At 41.8% G+C, this 20,417-nt stretch overlaps 11 non-coding genes across 11 annotated transcripts; all 11 read left to right on the top strand.

The window, feature by feature from the left end:
• Positions 1-1,793: 1,793 nt before the first annotated feature.
• On the top strand, positions 1,794-1,864 carry TRNAG-GCC (transfer RNA glycine (anticodon GCC)). The gene has a single exon. It is a non-coding gene; the product is annotated as a tRNA-Gly (tRNA).
• A 785-nt stretch (positions 1,865-2,649) lies between these two features.
• TRNAG-GCC (transfer RNA glycine (anticodon GCC)) lies at positions 2,650-2,720 on the top strand. Its single transcript has one exon. It is a non-coding gene; the product is annotated as a tRNA-Gly (tRNA).
• A 1,441-nt stretch (positions 2,721-4,161) lies between these two features.
• Positions 4,162-4,232, top strand: TRNAG-GCC (transfer RNA glycine (anticodon GCC)). Its single transcript has one exon. It is a non-coding gene; the product is annotated as a tRNA-Gly (tRNA).
• Positions 4,233-5,058: 826 nt separating this feature from the next.
• Positions 5,059-5,129, top strand: TRNAG-GCC (transfer RNA glycine (anticodon GCC)). The gene has a single exon. It is a non-coding gene; the product is annotated as a tRNA-Gly (tRNA).
• Positions 5,130-7,507: 2,378 nt separating this feature from the next.
• Positions 7,508-7,578, top strand: TRNAG-GCC (transfer RNA glycine (anticodon GCC)). The gene has a single exon. It is a non-coding gene; the product is annotated as a tRNA-Gly (tRNA).
• A 785-nt stretch (positions 7,579-8,363) lies between these two features.
• TRNAG-GCC (transfer RNA glycine (anticodon GCC)) lies at positions 8,364-8,434 on the top strand. Its single transcript has one exon. It is a non-coding gene; the product is annotated as a tRNA-Gly (tRNA).
• A 2,048-nt stretch (positions 8,435-10,482) lies between these two features.
• TRNAG-GCC (transfer RNA glycine (anticodon GCC)) lies at positions 10,483-10,553 on the top strand. Its single transcript has one exon. It is a non-coding gene; the product is annotated as a tRNA-Gly (tRNA).
• Positions 10,554-12,888: 2,335 nt separating this feature from the next.
• TRNAG-GCC (transfer RNA glycine (anticodon GCC)) lies at positions 12,889-12,959 on the top strand. Its single transcript has one exon. It is a non-coding gene; the product is annotated as a tRNA-Gly (tRNA).
• Positions 12,960-15,536: 2,577 nt separating this feature from the next.
• On the top strand, positions 15,537-15,607 carry TRNAG-GCC (transfer RNA glycine (anticodon GCC)). The gene has a single exon. It is a non-coding gene; the product is annotated as a tRNA-Gly (tRNA).
• Positions 15,608-16,269: 662 nt separating this feature from the next.
• On the top strand, positions 16,270-16,340 carry TRNAG-GCC (transfer RNA glycine (anticodon GCC)). Its single transcript has one exon. It is a non-coding gene; the product is annotated as a tRNA-Gly (tRNA).
• Positions 16,341-18,308: 1,968 nt separating this feature from the next.
• On the top strand, positions 18,309-18,379 carry TRNAG-GCC (transfer RNA glycine (anticodon GCC)). The gene has a single exon. It is a non-coding gene; the product is annotated as a tRNA-Gly (tRNA).
• The last annotated feature ends 2,038 nt before the right edge of the window (positions 18,380-20,417 follow it).

Below are 20,417 nucleotides of genomic sequence, written 5' to 3'. Positions count from 1 at the left end.
TTGGGAAAAGTGATGACATTGAGAAGAGGAACAGCAAATTGCCACGTCCCTGCATCGAGAGTGTGAGAAGGCAACGGGAGGGTGATTTCCTTCCACATGACACTGGAATAGACGATGGAGTGAAAGAGGAAGTGAAATCTCTGCACAGCATTGCAAACAATATTTTTCATGATGCCATGAACAAATGGAAATCGAAAAGTCATCAGGATGAAGACATTTCCCTTTGATGTGAAGTTGTGCAATTCCCAGACTGGTCATGTTTCCATTGGTGTGAGTTTCATGGCATTGGTAGTTCAGTGGTAGAATTCTCGCTTGCCATGTGGGATACGTGAGATCAATTCCCAGTCAATGCAACACTTTTTTTCAATAACATCATTTTGTTTTGTGTCTGGCAATGGATTGAAATATAGAATGAATTTCACATTGTCATTGAAGGAGTTCCTGTCCAGGCTCTTGGATAGATTTGTTGTTTGAAGGAGATCATGTCTGTGCTTTTTCAAGGATGTCTTGCTGGAAGCAGTTCCTGTCCTGGCTCTTTCAAGGATTTCTTGTTTGATGGAGTTCTTGTCCAGGCTCGTTGTCAGATTTCTTTTTTGAAGGAGTTCTTGTCCAGGCTCGTTGTCAGATTTCTTGTTTTTAGGAGTTCTTGTCCAGGCTCGATGAAAGATTTCCTGTTTGATGGAGACCCTGTTCAGGCTCATTCAAGGATTTCTTGTTTGAAAGAGTTCCTGTCCTGGTCCTTTCAAGGATTTTTTGTTTGAAGGAGTTCCTGTCCTGGTTCTTTCAATGATTTCTTTGTTTGAAGGAGTTGCTGTCATTTGGAAAAGTGGTGACGTTGAGAAGAGGAAGAGCCAATTGCCACGTCCCTGCATAAGGAGTGTGAGAAAGCAAGGGGAGAGTGATTGCCTTGCACATGACTTTGGAACAGATGATGGAGTGAAAGAGGAAGTGAAATCTCTGCACAGCATTGCAAACAAGCTCAAATGAGCGAAAATCCTCCTCCTCTAAATGATGACGTCATAAAAACGAATATGACGTTATTGTAATGTGTCAGGTTTGCGATAAATTATCTGTGCTAATGCCCGGCTTGATTCCCACAAACAAAATTCAAACAGCTTGCCCAGTTTCGGAGATAATGGTATTGGCGAAATCCATCAGCTGTGATATTATGACGTCAACTTTTTTTCTCGGAAGAATTTCCAAAATCGGAGATGGTTACTGCCAGCGCGTGGGCTTTCTGCATATACATGGCAAATTTCACGAAGATCCGATGAAAACTCTGGGTTGTGAAACTAAAAATGTCAAAAAATAGGAACGAGGTCATAAAAATTGATATGACGTCATCGTCATGTATCATATGCGCGGTAGTTCATCTCTGTTATGCCCTGTTTGATTCCCGCAAACAGAATTTAAAAAGCTTGCCTCGTTTCGTAGAAAACGTTTTAGGCGATTTCCATTTGCGGAGATATTTTGACGTCATAACTTTTTTTCTCGGAGGAATTTTCAAAATCGGAGATGGTGACTGTCTGCGCAGGGAATTTCGACATATATTTGCCCAGTTTCAGGAAGTTTCGATGAAAACTGGAGGCTGTGAAACAAAAAAGTCCACAAGAAGAAGATGAAGAACAACAACGTGAGTAAGACTGAGAGATCCTCCAAGAGGATCGAAAGATATTTTTCATGATGCCATGAACAAATGGAAATCGAAAAGTCATCAGGATGAAGATATTACCTTTGATGTGAAGTTGTGCAATTCCCAGACTGGTCATGTTTCCATTGGTGTGAGTTTCATGGCATTGGTAGTTCAGTGGTAGAATTCTCGCTTGCCATGTGGGAGACCTGGGTTCAATTCCCAGTCAATGCAAAACTTTTTTCAATAACATCATTTTGTTTTGTGTCTGTCAATGGATTGAAATATAGAATGAATTTCACATTGTCATTGAAGCAGTTCCTGTCCCGGCTCTTTGTCAGATTTCTCGTTTGGAGGAGTTCCTGTCCCGGCTCTTTGTCAGATTTCTCGTTTGGAGGAGTTCCTGTCCTGGCTCTTTCAAGGATTTCTTGTTTGATGGGGTTCTTGTGGCAGTTCTTTCAAGGTTGTGTTGCTTGAAGGAGTTCCTGTCCCAGTTCTTTCAAGGATTTCTTGCATGAAGGAGTTCTTGTCCAGGCTCGTTTTAAGATTTCTTGTTTGAAGGAGTTCTTGTCCAGGCTCTTTGAAGGATTTCTTGTTTGAAGGAGTTCTTGTCCAGGCTCGGTGAAACATTTCATGTTTGAAGGAGTTCGTTTTCAGGATCTTAAATAGCTTTCTTATTTGAAGTAGTTACTTTGGAGCTTCTTTCAAAGATTTCTTGTTTGAAGGAGTTCTCTTCATTGGGAATAGTGGAAACGTTGATAAGAGGAAGAGCCAATTGCCACGTCCCTGCATCAGGAGTGTGAGAAGGCAACGGGAGGGTGATTTCCTTCCACATGACACTGGAATAGATGATGGAGTGAAAGAGGAAGTGAAATCTCTGCACAGCATTGCAAACAATATTTTTTATGATACCATGAACAAATGGAATTCGAAAAGTCATCAGGATGAAGATATTTCCCTTTGATGTGAAGTTGTGCAATTCCCAGACTGGTCATGTTTCCATTGGTGTGAGTTTCATGGCATTGGTAGTTCAGTGGTAGAATTCTCGCTTGCCATGTGGGAGACCTGGGTTCAATTCCCAGTCAATGCAACACTTTTTTCAATAACATCATTTTGTTTTGTCTCTGGCAATGGATTGAAATATAGAATGAATTTCACATTGTCATTGAAGCAGTTCCTGTCCTGGCTCTTGGATAGATTTGTTGTTTGAAGGAGATCATGTCTGTGCTTTTTCAAGGATGTCTTGCTGGAAGCAGTTCCTTTCCTGGCTCTTTCAAGGATTTCTTGTTTGATGGAGTTCTTGTCCATGCTCTATGAAAGATTTCCTGTTTGATGGAGTCCCTGTTCAGGCTCATTCAAGGATTTCTTGTTTGAAAGAGTTCCTGTCCTGGTCCTTTCAAGGATTTTTTGTTTGAAGGAGTTCCTGTCCTGGTTCTTTCAATGATGTCTTTGTTTGAAGGAGTTATTGTCCAGGCTATTAAATAGATTTTTTCATTTTCAGTGGTTCCTTTGGAGGTTCTTTCAAAGATTTCTTGTTTGAAGGAGTTGCTGTCATTTGGAAATGTGGTGACGTTGAGAAGAGGAAGAGCCAATTGCCACGTCCATGCATGAGGAGTGTGAGAACGCAAGGGGAGAGTGATTGCCTTGCACATGACTTTGGAACAGATGATGGAGTGAAAGAGGAAGTGAAATCTCTGCACAGCATTGCAAACAAGCTCAAATGAGCGAAGATCCTCCTCCTCTAAATGATGACGTCATAAAAACGAATATGACATTATTGTAATGTGTCAGGTTTGTGATAAATTATCTGTGCTAATGCCCGGCTTGATTCCCGCAAACAAAATTCAAACAGCTTGCCCAGTTTCAGAGATAATGGTATAGGCGAAATCCATCAGCTGTGATATTATGATGTCAACTTTTTTTCTCGGAAGAATTTCCAAAATCGGAGATGGTTACTGCCAGCGCGTGGGCTTTCTGCATATACATGGCAAGTTTCACGAAGATCCGATAAAAACTCTGGGTTGTGAAACTAAAAATGTCAAAAAATAGGAACGAGGTCATAAAAATTGATATGACGTCATCGTGATGTATCATATGCGCGGTAGTTCATCTCTGTTATGCCCTGTTTGATTCCCGCAAACAGAATTTAAAAAGCTTGTCTCGTTTCGTAGAAAATGTTTCAGGCGATTTCCATTTGCGGAGATATTTTGACGTCATAACTTTTTTTCTCGGAGGAATTTTCAAAATCGGAGATGGTGACTGTCTGCGCAGGGAATTTCGACATATATTTGCCCAGTTTCAGGAAGTTTCGATGAAAACTGGAGGCTGTGAAACAAAAAAGTCCACAAGAAGAAGATGAAGAACAACAACGTGAGTAAGACTGAGAGATCCTCCAAGAGGATCGAAAGATATTTTTCATGATGCCATGAACAAATGGAAATCGAAAAGTCATCAGGATGAAGATATTTCCCTTTGATGTGAAGTTGTGCAATTCCCAGACTGGTCATGTTTCCATTGGTGTGAGTTTCATGGCATTGGTAGTTCAGTGGTAGAATTCTCGCTTGCCATGTGGGAGACCTGGGTTCAATTCCCAGTCAATGCAACACTTTTTTGAATTACATCATTTTGTTTTGTGTCTGGCAGTGGATTGAAATATGGAATTAATTTCACATTGTCATTGAAGGAGTTCCTGTCCAGGCTCTTGGACAGATTTGTTGTTTGAAGGAGATCATGTCTGTGCTTTTTCAAGGATTTCTTGTTTGATGGAGTTCTTGTCCAGGCTCGTTGTCAGATTTCTTGTTTGAAGGAGTTCCTGTTCAGGCTCATTCAAGGATTTCTTGTTTGAAGGAGTTCCTGTCCTGGCTCTTTGAAAGATTTTTTGTTGGAAGCAGTTCCTGTTCAGGCTCATTCAAGGATTTCTTGTTTGAAGGAGTTCTTGTCCCAGTTCTTTCAACGATTTCTTGTTTGATGGAGTTCTTGTCCAGGCTCATTGTCAGATTTCTTGTTTGAATGAGTTCCTGTCCAGGCTCGTTGTCAGATTTCTTGTTTTAAGGAGTTCTTGTCCATGCTCTTTGAAAGATTTCCTGTTTGAAAGAGTCCTTGTTCAGGCTCTTTCAAGGATTTCTTGTTTGAAGGTGTTCTCGTCATTGGGAAAAGTGGTGACATTGAGAAGAGGAACAGCAAATTGCCACGTCCCTGCATCAGGAGTGTGAGAAGGCAACGGGAGGGTGATTTCCTTCCACATGACACTGGAATAGATGATGGAGTGAAAGAGGAAGTGAAATCTCTGCACAGAATTGCAAACAATATTTTTCATGATGCCATGAACAAATGGAAATCGAAAAGTCATCAGGATGAAGATATTTCCCTTTGATGTGAAGTTGTGCAATTCCCAGACTGGTCATGTTTCCATTGGTGTGAGTTTCATGGCATTGGTAGTTCAGTGGTAGAATTCTCGCTTGCCATGTGGGAGACCTGGGTTCAATTCCCAGTCAATGCAACACTTTTTTCAATAACATCATTTTGTTTTGTGTCTGGCAATGGATTGAAATATCGAATGAATTTCACATTGTCATTGAAGGAGTTCCTGTCCAGGCTCTTGGATAGATTTGTTGTTTGAAGGAGATCATGTCTGTGCTTTTTCAAGGATGTCTTGCTGGAAGCAGTTCCTGTCCTGGCTCTTTCAAGGATTTCTTGTTTGATGGAGTTCTTGTCCAGGCTCGTTGTCAGATTTCTTTTTTGAAGGAGTTCTTGTCCAGGCTCATTCAAGGATTTCTTGTTTGAAGGAGTTCCTGTCCTGGCTCTTTGAAAGATTTTTTGTTGGAAGCAGTTCCTGTTCAGGCTCATTCAAGGATTTCTTGTTTGAAGGAGTTCTTGTCCCAGTTCTTTCAAGGATTTCTTGTTTGATGGAGTTCTTGTCCAGGCTCATTGTCAGATTTCTTGTTTGAATGAGTTCCTGTCCAGGCTCGTTGTCAGATTTCTTGTTTTAAGGAGTTCTTGTCCATGCTCTTTGAAAGATTTCCTGTTTGAAAGAGTCCTTGTTCAGGCTCTTTCAAGGATTTCTTGTTTGAAGGTGTTTTCGTCATTGGGAAAAGTGATGACATTGAGAAGAGGAACAGCAAATTGCCACGTCCCTGCATCGAGAGTGTGAGAAGGCAACGGGAGGGTGATTTCCTTCCACATGACACTGGAATAGACGATGGAGTGAAAGAGGAAGTGAAATCTCTGCACAGCATTGCAAACAATATTTTTCATGATGCCATGAACAAATGGAAATCGAAAAGTCATCAGGATGAAGACATTTCCCTTTGATGTGAAGTTGTGCAATTCCCAGACTGGTCATGTTTCCATTGGTGTGAGTTTCATGGCATTGGTAGTTCAGTGGTAGAATTCTCGCTTGCCATGTGGGATACGTGAGATCAATTCCCAGTCAATGCAACACTTTTTTTCAATAACATCATTTTGTTTTGTGTCTGGCAATGGATTGAAATATAGAATGAATTTCACATTGTCATTGAAGGAGTTCCTGTCCAGGCTCTTGGATAGATTTGTTGTTTGAAGGAGATCATGTCTGTGCTTTTTCAAGGATGTCTTGCTGGAAGCAGTTCCTGTCCTGGCTCTTTCAAGGATTTCTTGTTTGATGGAGTTCTTGTCCAGGCTCGTTGTCAGATTTCTTTTTTGAAGGAGTTCTTGTCCAGGCTCGTTGTCAGATTTCTTGTTTTTAGGAGTTCTTGTCCAGGCTCGATGAAAGATTTCCTGTTTGATGGAGACCCTGTTCAGGCTCATTCAAGGATTTCTTGTTTGAAAGAGTTCCTGTCCTGGTCCTTTCAAGGATTTTTTGTTTGAAGGAGTTCCTGTCCTGGTTCTTTCAATGATTTCTTTGTTTGAAGGAGTTGCTGTCATTTGGAAAAGTGGTGACGTTGAGAAGAGGAAGAGCCAATTGCCACGTCCCTGCATAAGGAGTGTGAGAAAGCAAGGGGAGAGTGATTGCCTTGCACATGACTTTGGAACAGATGATGGAGTGAAAGAGGAAGTGAAATCTCTGCACAGCATTGCAAACAAGCTCAAATGAGCGAAAATCCTCCTCCTCTAAATGATGACGTCATAAAAACGAATATGACGTTATTGTAATGTGTCAGGTTTGCGATAAATTATCTGTGCTAATGCCCGGCTTGATTCCCACAAACAAAATTCAAACAGCTTGCCCAGTTTCGGAGATAATGGTATTGGCGAAATCCATCAGCTGTGATATTATGACGTCAACTTTTTTTCTCGGAAGAATTTCCAAAATCGGAGATGGTTACTGCCAGCGCGTGGGCTTTCTGCATATACATGGCAAATTTCACGAAGATCCGATGAAAACTCTGGGTTGTGAAACTAAAAATGTCAAAAAATAGGAACGAGGTCATAAAAATTGATATGACGTCATCGTCATGTATCATATGCGCGGTAGTTCATCTCTGTTATGCCCCGTTTGATTCCCGCAAATAGAATTTAAAAAGCTTGCCTTGTTTCGTAGAAAACGTTTTAGGCGATTTCCATTAGCGGAGATATTTTGACGTCATAACTTTTTTTCTCGGAGGAATTTTCAAAATCGGAGATGGTGACTGTCTGCGCAGGGAATTTCGACATATATTTGCCCAGTTTCAGGAAGTTTCGATGAAAACTGGAGGCTGTGAAACAAAAAAGTCCACAAGAAGAAGATGAAGAACAACAACGTGAGTAAGACTGAGAGATCCTCCAAGAGGATCGAAAGATATTTTTCATGATGCCATGAACAAATGGAAATCGAAAAGTCATCAGGATGAAGATATTCCCTTTGTTGTGAAGTTGTGCAATTCCCAGACTGGTCATGTTTCCATTGGTGTGAGTTTCATGGCATTGGTAGTTCAGTGGTAGAATTCTCGCTTGCCATGTGGGAGACCTGGGTTCAATTCCCAGTCAATGCAAAACTTTTTTCAATAACATCATTTTGTTTTGTGTCTGTCAATGGATTGAAATATAGAATGAATTTCACATTGTCATTGAAGCAGTTCCTGTCCCGGCTCTTTGTCAGATTTCTCGTTTGGAGGAGTTCCTGTCCCGGCTCTTTGTCAGATTTCTCGTTTGGAGGAGTTCCTGTCCTGGCTCTTTCAAGGATTTCTTGTTTGATGGAGTTCTTGTCCCGGCTCTTTCAAGGATCTCTTGCTTGAAGGAGTTCCTGTCCCAGTTCTTTCAAGGATTTCTTGCATGAAGGAGTTCTTGTCCAGGCTCGTTTTAAGATTTCTTGTTTGAAGGAGTTCTTGTCCAGGCTCTTTGAAGGATTTCTTGTTTGAAGGAGTTCTTGTCCAGGCTCGGTGAAACATTTCATATTTGAAAGAGTTCGTTTTCAGGATCTTCAATAGCTTTCTTATTTGAAGTAGTTACTTTGGAGCTTCTTTCAAAGATTTCTTTTTTGAAGGAGTTCTCTTCATTGGGAATCGTGGAAACGTTGAGAAGAGGAAGAGCCAATTGCCACGTCCCTGCATCAGGAGTGTGAGAAGTCAAGGGGAGAGTGATTTCCTTCCACATGACACTGGAATAGATGATGGAGTGAAAGAGGAAGTGAAATCTCTGCACAGCATTGCAACCAATATTTTTTATGATACCATGAACAAATGGAATTCGAAAAGTCATCAGGATGAAGATATTTCCCTTTGATGTGAAGTTGTGCAATTCCCAGACTGGTCATGTTTCCATTGGTGTGAGTTTCATGGCATTGGTAGTTCAGTGGTAGAATTCTCGCTTGCCATGTGGGAGACCTGGGTTCAATTCCCAGTCAATGCAACACTTTTTTCAATAACATCATTTTGTTTTGTGTCTGGCAATGGATTGAAATATAGAATGAATTTCACATTGTCATTGAAGGAGTTCCTGTCCAGGCTCTTGGATAGATTTGTTGTTTGAAGGAGATCATGTCTGTGCTTTTTCAAGGATGTCTTGCTGGAAGCAGTTCCTTTCCTGGCTCTTTCAAGGATTTCTTGTTTGATGGAGTTCTTGTCCATGCTCTATGAAAGATTTCCTGTTTGATGGAGTCCCTGTTCAGGCTCATTCAAGGATTTCTTGTTTGAAGGTGTTTTCGTCATTGGGAAAAGTGGTGACATTGAGAAGAGGAACAGCAAATTGTCACGTCCCTGCATCAGGAGTGTGAGAAGGCAAAGGGAGGGTGATTTCCTTCCACATGACACTGGAATAGATGATGGAGTGAAAGAGGAAGTGAAATCTCTGCACAGCATTGCAACCAATATTTTTTATGATGCCATGAACAAATGGAATTCGAAAAGTCATCAGGATGAAGACATTTCCCTTTGATGTGAAGTTGTGCAATTCCCAGACTGGTCATGTTTCCATTGGTGTGAATTTCATGGCGTTGGTGGTTCAGTGGGAGACTTCTCACTTGCCATGTGGGAGACCTGGGTTCAATTCCCAGTCAATGCAACACTTTTTTCAATAACATCATTTTGTTTTGTGTCTGACAATGGATTGAAATATAGAATGAATTTCACATTGTCATTGAAGGAGTTCTTGTCCAGGCTCTTGGATAGATTTGTTGTTTGAAGGAGATCATGTCTGGGCTTTTTCAAGGATGTCTTGCTGGAAGCAGTTCCTGTCCCGGCTCTTTCAAGGATTTCTTGTTTGATGGAGTTCTTGTCCAGGCTCTTTGAAAGATTTCTTGTTTGAAGGAGTTCTTCTTCAGGCTGTTTCAAGGATGTCTTGCTGGAAGCAGTTCCTGTCCTGGCTCTTTCGAGGATTTCTTGTTTGATGGAGTTCTTGTCCAGGCTTTTTGAAAGATTTCTTGTTTGAAGGAGTTCTTGTCCAGGCTTTTTGAAAGATTTCTTGTTTGAAGGAGTTACTGTCATTGGGAAAAGTGGTGACGTTGAGAAGAGGAAGAGCCAATTGCCACGTCCATGCATGAGGAATGTGAGAAGGCAATGGGAGGGTGATGGCCTTGCACATGACTTTGGAACAGATGATGGAGTGAAAGAGGGAGTGAAATCTCTGCACCGCATTGCAAACAAGTTCAAATGAGTGTAGATCCACGTCCTCTTAATAATGACGTCATAAAAACGAATATGACGTCATTGTGATGTTTCAGGTTTGCGATAAATTATCTCTGTTAATGCCCGGCTTGATTTCCGCAAACAATATTCAAACAGCTTGCCCAGTTTCGGAAATAATGGTGTTAGCGATTTCCATTAGCGGTGATTTTTTTGACGTCAACTTTTTTTCTCGGAGGAATTTCCAAAATCGGAGATGGTTACTGCCTAAGCGTGGGCTTTTTGCATATACATGGCAAGTTTCACGAAGATCTGATGAAAACTCTGGGTTGTGAAACAAAAAATGTCAAAAAAATAGGAATGATGTCATAAAAATTGAAATGACGTCATAGTGATGTATATGTGCGGTAATTCATCTCTGTTGTGCCCTGTTTGATTCCCGCAAACAGAATTTAAAAAGCTTGCCTCGTATCGTAGAAAATGTTTCAGGCGATTTCCATTAGCGGAGATATTTTGACGTCATAACTTTTTTTCTCGGAGGAATTTTCAAAATCGGAGATGGTAACTGTCTGCGCAGGGTATTTCGACATATATTTGCCCAGTTTCAGGTAGTTTCGATGAAAACTGAAGGCTGTGAAACAAAAAAGTCCACAAGAAGAAGATGAAGAACAACAACGTGAGTAAGACTGAGAGATCCTCCAAGAGGATCGAAAGATATTTTTCATGATGCCATGAACAAAGGGAAATCGAAAAGTCATCAGGATGAAGATATTTCCATTTGATGTGAAGTTGTGCAATTCCCAGACTGGTCATGTTTCCATTGGTGTGAGTTCCATGGCATTGGTAGTTCAGTGGTGGAATTCTCGCTTGCCATGTGGGAGACCTGGGTTCAATTCCCAGTCAATGCAAAACTTTTTTTCAATGACATCATTTTGTTTTGTGTCTGACAATGGATTGAAATGAGAATGAATTTCACATTCTCATTGAAGGAGTTCCTGTCCAGGCTCTTTGAAAGATTTCTTTCTTGAAGGAGTTCTTGTCCCGGCTCTTTCAAGGATTTCTTGTTTGGAGGAGTTCCTGTCCCGGCTCTTTCAAGGACTTCTTGTTTGAAGGAGTTCTTCTTCAGGCTCTTTCAACGATTTTTTGTTGAAAGAGTTCTTGTTCAGGCTCTTTCGAGGATATCTTGTTTGAATGAGTTCCTGTGTAGGCTCTTTCGATGATTTCTTGTTTGAATGAGTTCCTGTGTAGGCTCTTTCGATGATTTCTTGTTTGAATGAGTTCCTGTGTAGGCTCTTTCGATGATTTCTTGTTTGAATGAGTTCCTGTGTAGGCTCTTTTAAGGATTTCTTGTTTGAAGGAGTTCTTGTTCAGGCTCTTTCGATGATTTCTTGTTTGAATGAGTTCCTGTGTAGGCTCTTTCAAGGATTTCTTGTTTGAAGGAGTTCCTGTGCCGGCTCTTTCAAGGATTTCTTATTTGATGGAGTTCTTGTCCATACTCTTTGAAAGATTTCTTGTTTGAGGGAGTTCTTGTTCAGGCTCTTTCAAGGATTTCTTGTTTGAAGGAGTTCCTGTCCCGGCTCTTTCAAGGATCTCTGACTTGAAGGAGTTCCTCTGCCGGCTCTTTCAAGGATTTCTTGTTTGAAGGAGTTCTTGTCCATACTCTTTGAAAGATTTCTTGTTTGAGGGAGTTCTTGTTCAGGCTCTTTCATGGATTTCTTGTTTGAAGGCGTTCTCGTCATTGGGAAAAGTGGTGACATTGAGAAGACGAAGAACCATTTGCCACGTCCCTGCATCAGGAGTGTGAGAAGTCAAGGGGAGAGTGATTTCCTTCCACATGACATTGGAATAGATGATGGAGTGAAAGAGGAAGTGAAATCTCTGCACAGCATTGCAAACAATATTTTTTATGATACCATGAACAAATGGAATTCGAAAAGTCATCAGGATGATGATATTTCCCTTTGATGTGAAGTTGTGCAATTCCCAGACTGGTCATGTTTCCATTGGTGTGAGTTTCATGGTATTGGGAGTTCAGTGGTTGAATTCTTGCTTGCCTTGTGGGAGACCTGCGTTCAATTCCCAGTCAATGCAACACTGTTTTTCATCACATCCTTTTGTTTTGTGTCTGGCACTGGAATGAAATTATCAAATGAATTTTGCATTGTCATTGAAGGAGTTCCTGTCCAGGCTCTTGGAGAAATTTCTTGTTTGAAGTCGTTCCTTTGGAAGTTCTTGCAAAGATTTATTGTTTGAAGGAGTTGCTCTCATTGGGAAAAACGGTGACGTTGAGAAGAGGAAGAGCCAATTGCCACATCCATGCATCAGGAGTGTGAGAAGGCAAGGGGAGAGTGATTGCCTTGCACATGACTTTGGAACAGATGATGGAGTGAAAGAGGAAGTGAAATCTCTGCACAGCATTGCACAAAAGCTCAAATGAGCGAAGATCCTCGTCCTCTCAATAATGACGTCATAAAAACGAATAAGATGTCATTGTGATGTTTCAGGTTTGCGATAAATTATCTGTGCTCATGCCCGGCTTGATTCCCACAAACAAAATTCAAACAGCTTGCCCAGTTTCGGAGATAATGGCATAGGCGAAATCCATTAGCGGTGATATTATGACGTCAACTTTTTTTCTCGGAAGAATTTCCAAAATCGGAGATGGTTACTGTCTGCGCGTGGGCTTTCTGCATATACATGGCAAGTTTCACGAAGATCTGATGAAAACTCTGGGTTGTGAAACAAAAAATGTCAAAAAATAGGAACGAGGTCATAAAAATTGATATGACGTCATCGTGATGTATCATATGCGCGGTAGTTCATCTCTGTCATGCCCTGTTTGATTCCCGCAAACAGAATTTAAAAAGCTTGCCTCGTTTCGGAGAAAATGTTTAAGGCGATTTCCATTTGCGGAGATATTTTGACGTCATAACTTTTTTTCTCGGAGGAATTTTCAAAATCGGAGATGGTGACTGTCTGCGCATGGAATTTCGACATGTATTTGCCCAGTTTCAGGAAGTTTCGATGAAAACTGGAGGCTGTGAAACAAAAAAGTCCACAAGAAGAAGATGAAGAACAACAACGTGAGAAAGACTGAGAGATCCTCCAAGTGGATCGAAAGATATTTTTAATGATGCCATGAACAAAGGAAATCGAAAAGTCATCAGGATGAAGACATTTCCCTTTGATGTGAAGTTGTGCAATTCCTAGACTGGTCATGTTTCCATTGGTGTGAATTTCATGGCATTGGTAGTTCAGTGGTAGAATTCTCGCTTGCCATGTGGGAGACCTGGGTTCAATTCCCAGTCAATGCAAAACTTTTTTCAATAACATCATTTTGTTTTGTGTCTGGCAATGGATTGAAATGAGAATGAATTTCACATTCTCATTGAAGCAGTTCCTGTCCCGGCTCTTTGTCAGATTTCTCGTTTGGAGGAGTTCCTGTCCTGGCTCTTTCAAGGATTTCTTGTTTGATGGAGTTCTTGTCCCGGCTCTTTCAAGGATATCTTGCTGGAAGCAGTTCCTGTCCTGGCTCTTTCAAGGATTTCTTGTTTGATGGAGTTCTTGTCCAGGCTCGTTGTCAGATTTCTTGTTTGAAGGAGTTCCTGTTCAGGCTCATTCAAGGATTTCTTGTTTGAAGGAGTTCTTGTCCAAGTTCTTTCAAGGATTTCTTGTTTGATGGAGTTCTTGTCCAGGCTCGTTGTCAGATTTCTTATTTGAATGAGTTCCTGTCCAGGCTCGTTGTCAGATTTCTTGTATTAAGGAGTTCTTGTCCATGCTCTTTGAAAGATTTCCTGTTTGAAAGAGTCCTTGTTCAGGCTCTTTCAAGGATTTCTTGTTTGAAGGAGTTCTCGTCATTGGGAAAAGTGGTGACATTGAGAAGAGGAACAGCAAATTGCCACGTCCCTGCATCGGGAGTGTGAGAAGGCAACGGGAGGGTGATTTCCTTCCACATGACACTGGAATAGATGATGGAGTGAAAGAGGAAGTGAAATCTCTGCACAGCATTGAAAACAATATTTTTCATGATGCCATGAACAAATGGAAATCGAAAAGTCATCAGGATGAAGACATTTCCCTTTGATGTGAAGTTGTGCAATTCCCAGACTGGTCATGTTTCCATTGGTGTGAGTTTCATGGCATTGGAAGTTCAGTGGGAGAATTCTCGCTTGCCATGTGGGAGACCTGGGTTCAATTCCCAGTCAATGCAAAACTTTTTTGAATGACATCATTTTGTTTTGTGTCTGTCAATGGATTGAAATCTAGAATGAATTTCACATTGTCATTGAAGCAGTTCCTGTCCCGGCTCTTTGTCAGATTTCTCGTTTGGAGGAGTTCCTGTCCTGGCTCTTTCAAGGATTTCTTGTTTGATGGAGTTCTTGTCCCAGTTCTTTCAAGGATTTCTTGCATGAAGGAGTTCTTGTCCAGGCTCGTTGTCAGATTTCTTGTTTGAAGGAGTTCCTGTTCAGGCTCATTCAAGGATTTCTTGTTTGAAGGAGTTCCTGTCCTGGCTCTTTGAAAGATTTTTTGTTGGAAGCAGTTCCTGTTCAGGCTCATTCAAGGATTTCTTGTTTGAAGGAGTTCTTGTCCCAGTTCTTTCAAGGATTTCTTGTTGATGGAGTTCTTGTCCAGGCTCATTGTCAGATTTCTTGTTTGAATGAGTTCCTGTCCAGGCTCGTTGTCAGATTTCTTGTTTTAAGGAGTTCTTGTCCATGCTCTTTGAAAGATTTCCTGTTTGAAAGAGTCCTTGTTCAGGCTCTTTCAAGGATTTCTTGTTTGAAGGTGTTTTCGTCATTGGGAAAAGTGGTGACATTGAGAAGAGGAACAGCAAATTGCCACGTCCCTGCATCGAGAGTGTGAGAAGGCAACGGGAGGGTGATTTCCTTCCACATGACACTGGAATAGATGATGGAGTGAAAGAGGAAGTGAAATCTCTGCACAGCATTGCAAACAATATTTTTTATGATACCATGAACAAATGGAATTCGAAAAGTCATCAGGATGAAGACATTTCCCTTTGATGTGAAGTTGTGCAATTCCCAGACTGGTCATGTTTCCATTGGTGTGAGTTTCATGGTATTGGTAGTTCGGTGGTAGAATTCTCGCTTGCCATGTGTGAGACCTGGGTTCAATTCCCAGTCAATGCAAAACTTTTTTCAATAACATCATTTTGTTTTGTGACTGTCAATGGATTGAAATATAGAATGAATTTCACATTGTCATTGAAGCAGTTCCTGTCCCGGCTCTTTGTCAGATTTCTCGTTTGGAGGAGTTCCTGTCCTGGCTCTTTCAAGGATTTCTTGTTTGATGGAGTTCTTGTCCCAGTTCTTTCAAGGATTTTTTGCTTGAAGGAGTTCCTGTCCCAGTTCTTTCAAGGATTTCTTGCATGAAGGAGTTCTTGTCCAGGCTCGTTTTAAGATTTCTTGTTTGAAGGAGTTCTTGTCCAGGCTCTTTGAAGGATTTCTTGTTTGAAGGAGTTCTTGTCCAGGCTCGGTGAAACATTTTATGTTTGAAGGAGTTCGTTTTCAGGATCTTAAATAGCTTTCTTATTTGAAGTAGTTACTTTGGAGCTTCTTTCAAAGATTTCTTGTTTGAAGGAGTTCTCTTCATTGGGAATAGTGGAAACGTTGATAAGAGGAAGAGCCAATTGCCACGTCCCTGCATCAGGAGTGTGAGAAGGCAACGGGAGAGTGATTTCCTTCCACATGACACTGGAATAGATGATGGAGTGAAAGAGGAAGTGAAATCTCTGCACAGCATTGCAACCAATATTTTTTATGATACCATGAACAAATGGAAATCGAAAAGTCATCAGGATGAAGATATTTCCCTTTGATGTGAAGTTGTGCAATTCCCAGACTGGTCATATTTCCATTGGTGTGAGTTCCATGGCATTGGTAGTTCAATGGTAGAATTCTCGCTTGCCATGTGGGAGACCTGGGTTCAATTCCCAGTCAATGCAAAACTTTTTTCAATAACATCATTTTGTTTTCTGTCTGTCAATGGATTGAAATATAGAATGAATTTCACATTGTCATTGAAGGAGTTCCTGTCCAGGCTCTTGGACAGATTTGTTGTTTGAAGGAGATCATGTCTGTGCTTTTTCAAGGATTTCTTGTCTGGAGGAGTTCTTGTCCAGGCTCGTTTTAAGATTTCTTGTTTGAAGGAGTTCTTGTCCAGGCTCTTTGAAGGATTTCTTGTTTGAAGGAGTTCTTGTCCAGGCTCGGTGAAACATTTCATGTTTGAAGGAGTTCGTTTTCAGGATCTTAAATAGCTTTCTTATTTGAAGTAGTTACTTTGGAGCTTCTTTCAAAGATTTCTTGTTTGAAGGAGTTCTCTTCATTGGGAATAGTGGAAACGTTGATAAGAGGAAGAGCCAATTGCCACGTCCCTGCATCAGGAGTGTGAGAAGGCAACGGGAGGGTGATTTCCTTCCACATGACACTGGAATAGATGATGGAGTGAAGGAGGAAGTGAAATCTCTGCACAGCATTGCAAACAATATTTTTCATGATGCCATGAACAAATGGAAATCGAAAAGTCATCAGGATGAAGACATTTCCCTTTGATGTGAAGTTGTGCAATTCCCAGACTGGTCATGTTTCCATTGGTGTGAGTTTCATGGCATTGGTAGTTCAGTGGTAGAATTCTCGCTTGCCATGTGGGAGACCTGGGTTCAATTCCCAGTCAATGCAAAACTTTTTTCAATAACATCATTTTGTTTTGTGTCTGTCAATGGATTGAAATATAGAATGAATTTCACATTGTCATTGAAGGAGTTCTTGTCCCGGCTCTTTGTCAGATTTCTCGTTTGGAGGAGTTCCTGTCCTGGCTCTTTCAAGGATCTCTTGCATGAAGGAGTTCTTGTCCAGGCTCGTTTTAAGATTTCTTGTTTGAAGGAGTTCTTGTCCAGGCTCTTTGAAGGATTTCTTGTTTGAAGGAGTTCTTGTCCAGGCTCGGTGAAACATTTCATGTTTGAAGGAGTTCGTTTTCAGGATCTTAAATAGCTTTCTTATTTGAAGTAGTTACTTTGGAGCTTCTTTCAAAGATTTCTTGTTTGAAGGAGTTGCTGTCATTGGGAATAGTGGAAACGTTGATAAGAGGAAGAGCCAATTGCCACGTCCCTGCATCAGGAGTGTGAGAAGGCAACGGGAGGGTGATTTCCTTCCACATGACACTGGAATAGATGATGGAGTGAAGGAGGAAGTGAAATCTCTGCACAGCATTGCAAACAATATTTTTCATGATGCCATGAACAAATGGAAATCGAAAAGTCATCAGGATGAAGACATTTCCCTTTGATGTGAAGTTGTGCAATTCCCAGACTGGTCATGTTTCCATTGGAGTGAGTTTCATGGCATTGGTCGTTCAGTTGTAGAATTCTTGCTTACCATGTGGGAGAACTGGGTTCAATTCCCAGTCAATGCAACACTGTTTTGAATAACATCATTTTGTTTTGTGTCTGGCAATGGATTGAAATATAGAATGAATTTCACATTGTCATTGAAGGAGTTCTTGTCCAGGCTCTTGGATAGATTTGTTGTTTGAAGGAGATCATGTCTGTGCTTTTTCAAGGATGTCTTGCTGGAAGCAGTTCCTCTCCCGGCTCTTTCGAGGATTTCTTGTTTGAAGTCGTTCCTTTGGAAGTTCTTTCAAAGATTTATTGTTTGATGGAGTTGTTGTCATTAGGAAAAGTGGTGACGTTGAGAAGAGGAAGAGCCAATTGCCACGTCCATGCATCAGGAGTGTGAGAAGGCAAGGGGAGAGTGATTGCCTTGCACATGACTTTGGAACAGATGATGGAGTGAAAGAGGAAGTGAAATCTCTGCACAGCATTGCACACAAGCTCAAATGAGCGAAGATCCTCGTCCTCTCAGTAATGACGTCATAAAAACGAATAAGATGTCATTGTGATGTTTCAGGTTTGCGATAAATTAGCTGTGCTCATGCCCGGCTTGATTCCCGCAAACAAAATTCAAACAGCTTGCCCAGTTTCGGAGATAATGGCAGAGGCGAAATCCATTAGCGGTGATATTATGACGTCAACTTTTTTTCTCGGAAGAATTTCCAAAATCGGAGATGGTTACTGTCTGCGCGTGGGCTTTCTGCATATACATGGCAAGTTTCACGAAGATCCGATGAAAACTCTGGGTTGTGAAACAAAAAATGTCAAAAAATAGGAATGAGGTCATAAAAATTGATATGACGTCATCGTCATGTATCATATGCGCGGTAGTTCATCTCTGTTATGCCCTGTTTGATTCCCGCAAACAGAATTTAAAAAGCTTGTCTAGTTTCGGAGAAAATGTTTAAGGCGATTTCCATTTGCGGAGATATTTTGACGTCATAACTTTTTTTCTCGGAGGAATTTTCAATATCGGAGATATCGGAGGAGATGCGCAGGGAATTTCGACATGTATTTGCCCAGTTTCAGGAAGTTTCGATGAAAACTGGAGGCTGTGAAACAAAAAAGTCCACAAGAAGAAGATGAAGAACAACAACGTGAGAAAGACTGAGAGATCCTCCAAGAGGATCGAAAGATATTTTTCATGATGCCGTGAACAAATGGAAATCGAAAAGTCATCAGGATGAAGATATTTCCCTTTGATGTGAAGTTGTGCAATTCCCAGACTGGTCATGTTTCCATTGGTGTGAGTTTCATGGCATTGGTAGTTTAATGGTAGAATTCTCGCTTGCCATGTGGGAGACCTGGGTTCAATTCCCAGTCAATGCAAAACTTTTTTCAATAACATCATTTTGTTTTCTGTCTGTCAATGGATTGAAATATAGAATGAATTTCACATTGTCATTGAAGCAGTTCCTGTCCCGGCTCTTTGTCAGATTTCTCGTTTGTAGGAGTTCCTGTCCTGGCTCTTTCAAGGATTTTTTTTTGTCTACCTTGGTCGAGGCTCGTATGAGAGCAAACACACAACTCACAGCAAGGAGGCATGAGACAAGAGGGGCGGGAGTGGAAGGGACAAAACAGTGGGGAACAGACACATCAGGTGAACTGTGGAAGGGAGAGTGATGGGGATGGGACGGGGAACATGGCGAAGAGAAGATGGACATTTCGGGGACTTTCAGGAAGGAAAGCAGGAGAAATGAAGGAAATGGGCTTGGGTGGATTATCGGGGGTAGAAAAGATCGAGGATTTGGATGGGGGAAGATAAGAGGTGGTGGTGAACAGCTGTTTTGAAAGCCTGGAGGGAAGAATGGGAAAGAATAGAGTGAGTGAGTTTATTTCAAAGGCGGGAAAAAAAAGAGGAATGAAAGAGTGAAGATGAGCAGTGATTCGTGATTTTGGTAGTTTTACCAGAAGGGGGTTGTTGGCGGACCTTGAGCGCCCTGTGGAAATATGGTGGGGACAAATCGCAGAGAGAGCAAGGGGGGCAAGGCTGGAGAGGAGTCGGTAGAAGACAGAAAGACCACCGACCAACCTGCGGTGATTGAGTGAGAGGCCCAAAGACTCAACTTCATTGCGGGAGATGCCGATGATCTTAAATGCCCTAGTTTCGACAGCGTGAAGCCGAGAAAGGTGGGAGGCAGGAGCACCAGCCCAGAGGGGAGAGCAGTACTCCATCAGGCTACGGACAAAAGCTTTGTAAGTGGTCAGGAGCTCAAGAGGGCCGAGGAAGGACTTAGCACGACGAAGGATTCCCAGTCGGCGACTGGCTTTTGAGGCGAGGTTGGAAATGTGACTTTCCCAGGAAAGGTCATGGCAGATAGTGAGACCTAGAAGCTTGAAAGAAAAGACTTCTTCCAGAGGATTGTTGAGAAAGTGGATGGGGGGTTTTTGTAAACGGTCCTTTCGAAGAGACATAGTGAGAGTGTGAGATTTGTCCGGATTGAAAGACATGTTCCACGTGTTGGACCAGTTTGTGATTTTATCCAGATCTGCAGTGAGCGAAGAAGCTGCTGCTTGCCGGTCTGAGGGATGACAGATGGTACGGCAGAGGGTGGAGTCGTCGGCAAAGAGAAATAGAGGATTTTCCAGAGAGTCCGAGAGATCATTGATGAAAACCAGAAAAAGAACAGGGCCCAGAACGCTATCTTGAGGAACTCCAGCCTGCACAGGAAGAGGGGATGAAAGAACTCCATTTAGGGCCACACGTTGACTGCGACAGGAGAGGAAGTCTGCGAGCCATGAGTGGAGATGGCCTTGAATACCATGGGAAGAGAGTTTGGTGAGTAGGGTAGGGTGCCAGACTGTGTCAAAAGCACGTGATATGTCCAGGGATACGGCTCGGATTTCCTGTCTGGCATTGAGGACCTCCATCCATTGATGGGAGAGCAGAAGCAGCATATCCAGGGTAGAGTGACCTGGTCTGAAACCAAATTGATGATTGGAAATCAAGCCATTGGAGAAGAGGAAGGATTTCATGTCTGAAGCGATGATGGATTCCATCACCTTGCTGATGATTGGGAGAAGGCTGATTGGTCTGTAGTTACAGGGATCTGTTTTTGCACCTTTTTATGCAGGGCAGTGATGTTAGCAGATTTCCAAGCAGATGGCAGATGACCTTGGGCAAATGAGAAGGTGAATAGAACAGAGAGAGGGTGAGCAAGAGCAGAAGAGCAGGCTTTGAGGACACGTGGGCTGATGCCGTCTGGACCGGTTGCAGAATCTGACTCGAGGTTTGAAAGCAAGCTCTCCACCTTGTCAGGAGAAAAGGATACAGAGTCTAGGGACAGTTGGGTGCGACTGGGTAAAGTGGGTAGAGATAGTGATGGGTTTAGGACACAAGATTTAGCTGCAAACACCGAGTTTAGAC

The sequence above is a fragment of the Eptatretus burgeri genome, chromosome 1 (assembly GCF_056783735.1).
Source record: "Eptatretus burgeri isolate ZD-2024b chromosome 1, Ebu_testis_v1, whole genome shotgun sequence".
NCBI classification, from domain to species: domain Eukaryota; kingdom Metazoa; phylum Chordata; class Myxini; order Myxiniformes; family Myxinidae; genus Eptatretus; species Eptatretus burgeri.
Note: the sequence above shows the minus strand (reverse complement) of the source record. Positions and strands in the feature narration are given on the sequence as shown.